The sequence below is a fragment of the Rhagoletis zephyria genome, unplaced genomic scaffold, assembly GCF_001687245.7.
Source record: "Rhagoletis zephyria isolate East Lansing unplaced genomic scaffold, Rhagoletis_zephyria_1.1 Rzeph_scaffold_05733, whole genome shotgun sequence".
NCBI lineage: Eukaryota > Metazoa > Arthropoda > Insecta > Diptera > Tephritidae > Rhagoletis > Rhagoletis zephyria.
This window is the reverse complement of record NW_016162816.1, coordinates 26,667-33,845: the sequence shown is the minus strand read 5'-3', so window position 1 is coordinate 33,845 and position 7,179 is coordinate 26,667. Positions and strand designations below refer to the sequence as shown.

Sequence of the window (7,179 nt, the reverse complement as noted above, 5' to 3'; positions counted from 1 at the left end):
GATAGCTGCCCGGCAGGATGAATGGCTGGCTGGTTGAATGAGTGAAGAAGCCACTGAGTGGCAACTGAAACAAAGTGGACTTCTGGATAGACAACTGACTAGGCAGCTTCGGGGCGCGAGGCGAAGGAATGGCGGCAAGGCCGTTTAGTTGGATACATTTGGCTTCACATATGTATCCTATATAACGGTTTGCGTTGATAAATGTTTGGGATGATTTTTGTTCCTTCTCTCTGCTTACTGCAAAACGTTGCAACAAAGCGATTCGATTTAAAGTGTAACATAAATGCCATTTGGAGTCATTTTCGAGAACTTCCACTGCATTCACGCTCAGCACTTGTGAGTTATGGCAACGCACAATTGGCTTCATTCAGCTGTTGCGGCCAATTTTGGCATATGACTTCATGCAGTGCGCGGATTATGAGCTGTGCATTTGTTGCCCATATGTTGAGGCTATATAAGCATCGTAGATTTGTGTTTTTTTTTTNCGGATTATGAGCTGTGCATTTGTTGCCCATATGTTGAGGCTATATAAGCAACGTAGATTTGTGTTTTTTTTGATTGTTTATTGAAAGTGTGCACGTACAATCGTTAAATTTGAAATTTGTTTCCTCCTTCTTTTCAGAAAGTTTACGAGACTACTTCAGCAGGTTCGGTGATATATCAGAGGCTATGGTTATGAAAGATCCAACGACGCGGAGATCGAGGTAAGTGCAATTAGAATTGAAAAAATTAAATAGATTTAAAGAGCATTATGAAATGAGATTTTCAAAAAAAAAAAAAGATTTCCGAAGGTATTTAGAAAGTAGGTAAATTATCGAATTTCTCCTGGAAATTCTATTTATAATCTTATAAAGAGAGTCAGGTTATCGCGCATTTTATTCAAAGGTGTATCTACATATATACATACCCATATAATACGCGAAGAAATTTTTTGTCCTGGACAAAAAATCTGTTCCGTTCACCCGATTTGATTAAGATGAGATGTCAAATTAAAGCGCTGGGTTTAGTTTTTCGAAAAGAGTTGTCACCTGTTAAACAATTAAACTCAAATTATTTAATAGTCAAAGCCATCATCTCCGCACCAGTCCTTCGTTCTTCTGAAATGAGGTGTCAAATTAAAAGGTTTGGACTGTATGTGCAATAAAGTTTTATTTTTTTGAAAAGAGTTGCCACCTTATCGAAATGGGTTTGAAAAGCTTTGTTTCTTAGCTGAACTATAGGAGGGTTGCCACCTGTTTAAAAAATCATATTGGGCATGCCATATAGGCGACAAACGAAAGGAGTTTCAAACAGTAATAGTTTGAAAATATTTTGAAGAGCATTGCCACCTGCTTGAAATGCAAAATTTTTAACTATCATGATATTCATTTTCTTAGGTTTTTAAAAAAAAACGATGTTTTTTAAATTATGTATTTTAGAACGAATTTCCGTCATTCCTTCTCAAATTTGGTTTGGAGACAAACCGGTTTCGGCGTTGTGCCATCTTCAGTGTCATTTTTCGTTCCCTGGGAAACAACAAAAGCAAAGAAGGAGATGTTTTTAAACTTATATAGAAGCAAACCAGCTACGAAACAGAAATTGAAACCAGGAATATGTACCAGGAATAATAAGACAAAAATTTGTTATATGAATTGTAACAAAAATGTTTGCAGAAAACATTGCAAGCATATTTCACAATGTCTGGAATGTACCAACACCACTGTTGATGATGACGCATAAACATTTTAAAAATAAATGCTTATAATATGATTCAGGATAAACACAAGTTATTCAAATGTTTTATGTTTGAATGATTTTTCGACATAAATAAAAAAAAATGCAGTCAACCTTTGAGATACACCTTGCGGCTAAATTGTCGCGTAACTTTCAAAGCGCGCCCTCCGAAGGGTTAAGAAGATTTTAGTTTGAGAATACTTTTGAAGAGAAATTTCAAAAATGAGAGGTCAAATTAAAGACCTTAGCCTGTAGATATGTTATAAAGTTTATTTTTTTTTAATTAAGAACTTTTATCATCGGTATAGGGTGAAATTAAAAATACGCACTATGGGGATGTTGTAATATTTCACTAACGTTGTCAGTAAAATAGAATAAAATCTTTAAAACAGGCGGCAACACTCATCTTCAGTTTGATTGCCATATTGTAATATTTAGTATATCTTATCAATTAAATTTAATTTAAATTTTCAAACAGGTGGCAACCTTCAACAAAGGTATTTTCGGTTGTAAACCTTCTTAAACCTCTTTATTTTGATAACCATATTGCAATATTGACTTTATCTTATCAACTTACTTAAATTGCAATTCTCAAAAACCCCAGGCAATACATCTGTTAAAACCGGGTTCAATTCCATGTATTAGTCTTCGAGTGATGTGCGTACAAACATACAGAAAGACTAAAATTGGGTGCAAGCCCTGGTGAAAGAAACATCGCAAAAAGTATAGAAAAAATGTTATTTATTAACAGCGGTCACCTCTCGGCAGGCAATGGCAAACCTCCGAGTTTATTTCGGCCATGAAAAATAGTTTCTCATAAAAATACAATCGCCGTTCAGAGTCGGAGTATAACCCTAGGTCCCTCCCTTTTGAAATATACATACTTGTTTTTTTTTTGATATATTTTTATTTAACAATTTTTGATCTAATAACAAACATCTCGGATTTTCTGAATCATTTCGTGGTTTTCTGTAACGAGTTTTCTATGGACGCTCATGAGCCTGGCTCCTGGGCTCTATTCTGAGTTTTCAAGTGTACACTGAAAATTGTGTGCACTCTTCATTTTGCGATTCAGAATGTGTGAAAATGAGTTTTAACTGTCAAAATTGTGTATACTTCTTGTCCGAAAAACTCAGTGAATTTTAGTCGGCGAGTTTTTGGTTGTGAGTTTTGCACTCGGTGTATACTACATTTTCTCACAGTTACAAAATAGAGCCCCTGTTGTGCTTCTGAGCCAGGTTTTTACTCTGAAAAGTGTATTAAAGGATCGCTACACCATCGCTGATGTCCATGGAAAAACACTCAAAATGGAAATACACCTATTTATCGCTTTAACATCGTCAAATCTTCTTCGGACAAGTTCTTTTTCTGTTTCTTCCATAAATTGTACCAAAGAATGAGTTCAATGCTAATAACTAGATCATAAGTCTGTTGAAAATGCTTCGCGATCTTTTGCACCTTTTCACTGGAACATTTAAGTTCTATCCAGAATTACAGCGGACGACGGTTAAGCGGTTGGCGGTAAGTGAACAGCTGCCGTAGTGAAATCCGTCAGAGTAGACATAATTGCGGCGCATGACGGCTTCCGTCAGTTGTCATTTTGATTTGAAAATTGTCATTAAAATTAAATATTTTTTTTATAGGGTAAGTGCATGTATGTATGTATGGAAGAGAAAATGGATGAAAACATTGGCAAACGTGAAAATAATAAAAATTACTACAATCAACACTCAATCAACATTGTACCGTCCCCGCTGGGATGTTAAAATATAAATAAATTTAAATCAATCCAAAAACCGCGGGTGGTAAAAACGCTGCCGCCGCAAGTATGGAGCATTCCATATGCCTTTGTGAATTTTAATTTTGACAGCGGTTAACCGTCGACCGCTGCAATGCTGGGTAGAGGCTTTAATTGAGTACAATGGGTGCAATCTAGACGGCGAAAAAGCTGGAGTATTTTCATTGAAAAAGAGTAGTTGTAAAGATGCCGTTAGTTTTACTATAGACCAGTACTCATTTTCATTGACCGATGAGGGTTACTTCTGTTTTTTTTTTTGTTTACCTACCAAACGTGGTAGAGAAATTTCTACTCCTACATCGGCTGTAATCAAACGAGATTTTTTTAAATTACTCCGTAGTTACCCCTTCTGCATTCTTGCGATCATTCCAAAATATTTTAAATATGCTGACCAGCGGCGATGTGATCTAGTTATTGTCTGCATTTGCATAATGTGTGCTGTAGGTTCCACGTTGAATTTTTATAGCAGCACACAATTTATACGCAGACTTTCTTGTGAAAAAGTTTCCCTGAATTTAAAACTTTCCTAATTCTTCCATAACTTCAGGAAAATTTTCTGGTAGCCTTATATCTTTCCCATCATCTTCTTTCACACAAACGTGATATATTAGGAGCATAATTATTGCGTGTCGCTGATTCGCGAAAAAAATGTGTATAAGACACATCTTTCCGTTCATCACACAATGGTGGGGTTTTTAATTCAATTCCGTACCAATTCAATGCTTAATGCTGTGCGTGGTTCATTGCATCAACGATGAAAAACGCAAGCTTATGTGGAAAGTGAGAGCATAGTTACGAATTCGATTACGCATACAGTTGTGTATTTGTTATTTCTAAATTTTTTTCCTTCGTTATGTAGCTGTAGAGGGGGCAGCTGCCCCTGCCCCTACCTGGCTACGTTTTTTTATGAGTAGTAATATTTTGAGTGGCATGGGCGGTTGGGGTAAATACTGATATGAAAAATCTGAGTTTTATTAAATATAAATTAAATTGAAGAGCGCTCTTTCTTTTTAACTCACAAAGAGGAAGTTGTAGTGAGGAGGAAGATGGAATTTCAATCCTCAGGAGGGAATGTTTGCAAAGTCTGGCTTAAAATACGCTTCTCAAATAATCAAGGCTGGTTTCAAAACAGGAAATAAACGCTAAAAACGGGCTATATGATCCATATCCCGGCCAAACCAAAAATTTGTTTAAAGCTCGTGGACCATACAAAACAAAAAACATGCAAAATTATTTGTTTGAAATATCTGTTAGGATTGCATGAGAACCGTAGCGCTTCAATATGATTTTTTTTAAGTGTTAATATGACCATTTTTCACCGAAATACAGCCCGTCAAAAATGTCCGAAATTTTTGAATCCTTCTCGCCCTTTTTTGAGCAGTGTATTATCTGCCTGCATTGTTTGTTCTTACTATCGAAACTAGATAAATTTTCGTGGACCCCCATTTACAACTTGTGAACCACCATTTTTTCTCAAGCCAACGGAGAATCTCCTTTGGATTCCTGGGGGTCCACTACGACCACTTTGGGAATCAGGGTTCTATACAAAACATTTTTTGAGGTTTTAGCAGTCACAATAAATGATTTTAGAAATTTGATAATCTAGGCTTGAAGAATTTAATTAAGCTTAATATCTAATTTGATCTTTATTTAACCAACTTTTTAACTTCGCACATGCACTCAATTTTTTGATAAAATTATGAGATCCTTAAAAATGTTATTATACTAAATACTTTGTTGTGAGTGAAATTGTATGTATGCACGGCAGTGTATGAACTGAGTAGAGAGCGTAGCACAACACTAAAGACGAACCAAATCAAAGGAAGGCCGATTATGAAGGGGTTAAAGTCGAATAAAGAAAATTTTGCCTAATTTATGGAAAGCTTAAATGGAAGAGACAACAGCTGAGGCAGCAGAAGCATGGAGCATAAGCTGGAAGTAAAAACAGAGCAGTTAAAGGCATCACAACTAGCCAACATACTCGTAACACAAAGAAACATAACAAACAAAGAAATATAATGGAGACACCAGCAGATTAAAAAGTTGAAAATTTACTGAATTTTCACCAGTTCTGCACAAAGTTTAGAAATTATATTTTTATGCTTTTTGTTGTAGAAGTAACCATTCTTTTATACAAAATTGTTGGAAAAATATTAGAATAAAAGTTGTTGCATATACTGTGAAAAATTTTCTGTGCCAATACTTTGTTCCGGCAGTGTATCTTGCTTCTGGTCAGGCGCTGGTAGTATTTGCTTTCTTCCGTCTAATGCCCGACATAGACATATGTTTGACAAATGCACCACATGGTGATGGTGTGAACACTGCTAAATTTTAAGTTTACATAAGTATTAAGCTTACAATAGTTTAATTTCCAAATAAAACGCAACAGAAGATGCCAAGAAGTTTGGCGAAACGTTGGGCAGCATAGTGAAGAAAGTATTTTATTTTCACATAAGCAAATTTGATCAAAACAGCCTAGTATAACCAAAACTAACAATATGAGAGATAACTTTTCGAGGGATTCTGTAGGATACACCCAGTCCATGCACTGGTAAAAAGTATCTCTGTTAAGGAAATTTTCCCAACACCAAAAGTGATTGTCTCAAAGGGAAACTATTATTCTGGAGCCAATTCAGGCTCATGTGCCCCACAAGGTTACCCCTTTAAGACTGTCGCATGGCAGATACTATCCTGACGCTGCCAACGTAAACGTACTAGAAAAATCTACCTAGCATCTTCACAGGTTATACCAAATGGCAAGATATTGCGTGGTAGTGCCCATCCAGAATTTACAGAGATAACCGTTGCTGATAGAATCTGTTTACCGCCAGAAGTGACTAACTGATTGATTTTTGTTTGAAAGTGCTTGTCCAGATAATATTGGGTGAGAAAATTGTTAAGAAAATCTATTACGTGCCGGAATAGAATATCTCTAGAAGGGAATTCCATGCCAAAAACTGTTTTCGCACTGTTGAGAAATTCTCAGTTACGCAAATCTAGCCAGGCACTAGACGGAATTTGGGCTTCGTTTAGAGGCACAATTATTGAAACTGTGCCTTAAATTGTTGAAATACCCTGAAACCTTTAACATATATAATAACGAGAAAAATAATAATAATAAATGCATGTATAGCTCGTTTAATTTTTAAGCAATTTGAAGTTCTAATATCCACATACGAGTATGTAAGTAGAAGAAGACTTGCAATTAAAAAATGTCTGGGTATGAAAAGACATTGTAAGGATGAGGGAAACTATCGGATGATACTTCAACTCCACAAGAATTTATTTTATTTTATTTTATTTTATTTTTTATTTTATTTTATTTTATTTGTTTTTTGTTATTTTATGACCTTATAACAATTATGTTCAACAATTTTTAATGAGCTTGAGGCCGTTTATAATGAAAAACTTATTGTGGAAAAACAACAATAATGTGAAAAAATGGTAGAAGTGATAGCTATTTCGGAAATCACCACATTTCCTCATCAGACTTCTTTCAGTAGGCTTCGAACCGACGATCCCACTGACTCAGCCAGTTGCCTATGCACTGTGCTAAGTTCGCCTTGTAAATTATCGTTGCTTTTTTTCCCACTTATTTTATTTTATTTATTTTTTTATTATTTAATTTAATTTTATTTTGTTTTATTTTATTTTATTTTATTTTATTT

At 35.2% G+C, this 7,179-nt stretch overlaps 1 long non-coding RNA gene across 1 annotated transcript in view; it reads left to right on the top strand.

The window, feature by feature from the left end:
• The first annotated feature begins 619 nt into the window (after window positions 1-619).
• Window positions 620-7,179, top strand: part of LOC108372415 (uncharacterized) — a 25,012-nt gene continuing 18,452 nt past the window's right edge. The window contains exon 1 of the long non-coding RNA XR_001848860.1: window positions 620-704. This is a non-coding gene — a long non-coding RNA (uncharacterized LOC108372415). The remainder of the gene's footprint in view (window positions 705-7,179) is intronic.